The sequence below is a fragment of the Octopus bimaculoides genome, chromosome 14, assembly GCF_001194135.2.
Source record: "Octopus bimaculoides isolate UCB-OBI-ISO-001 chromosome 14, ASM119413v2, whole genome shotgun sequence".
NCBI classification, from domain to species: domain Eukaryota; kingdom Metazoa; phylum Mollusca; class Cephalopoda; order Octopoda; family Octopodidae; genus Octopus; species Octopus bimaculoides.
This window is the reverse complement of record NC_068994.1, coordinates 36,226,156-36,227,108: the sequence shown is the minus strand read 5'-3', so window position 1 is coordinate 36,227,108 and position 953 is coordinate 36,226,156.

Sequence of the window (953 nt, the reverse complement as noted above, 5' to 3'; positions counted from 1 at the left end):
CTTCTAAAGCAAACTTTGTTTACTTTACTTGGAATTTGAATTTAATATATATATATATACATATATATATATTTTTTTATGCATGTATATATATATATATATATATATATATAGACATATATTCCTTACGCATGTATATATATATATATATATATATATATTTATATATATATATATATTTATATATATATATATACACGTACATATATATACTGTTGTGTCTGGGGAGAGTCATTTTCTTATCGTGCCTTAAAATTTAACACACTCACCGTTAAACTTTCCACTTATTATTTTTATTTTCCTAAAATTTTCGCTGCGTCTTACAACCTTTTCAATAGTCATGACTCTGTCCGTAATTCACGTTGCGTTCTGTTTTTGCTTTTCTTTTTTTTTTCTTTTTTTGCGCATGCGTGTGTCTCAGTGTGTGTGTATGCATGTATGTGTGCATGTATGTGTATGTATGTCTGTATGTGTGTGAATATGTATATATGTATGTATGTGTGTATGTATATATGCATGTATGTATGTGTGTGTATGTATATATGCATATATGTGTGTGTTTGCATGTATGTACGTATTCTGCATTTGTGTGTCTGTTTTTTTCTTGTTTTTTTTATGTATGTGTGTGCGTGTGTGTATATATGTATGTACCTCTGTCTCCATGTGTGTGCCTGTCTGAGTGTGTGTGTGTGTGTGTGCTTTGCTGCTATGTACCGTGTTTGCATGTATGGGTGCACATATTCAGATGTGTGGACAAATGTGTGTGTATATGTGGTCATGTGTTTCAGTCTCTATTTGCCTATGTGGTTGTCTGTTCATATACCCTATGTACCTACCCATACATACATGTGCATGCACACACACTCACAGACATACATACCTCTATCTGCATAAAAGCCCATCAACTGTTCTACTTTACCGGAATATATATATATTTATGAATATATATATAT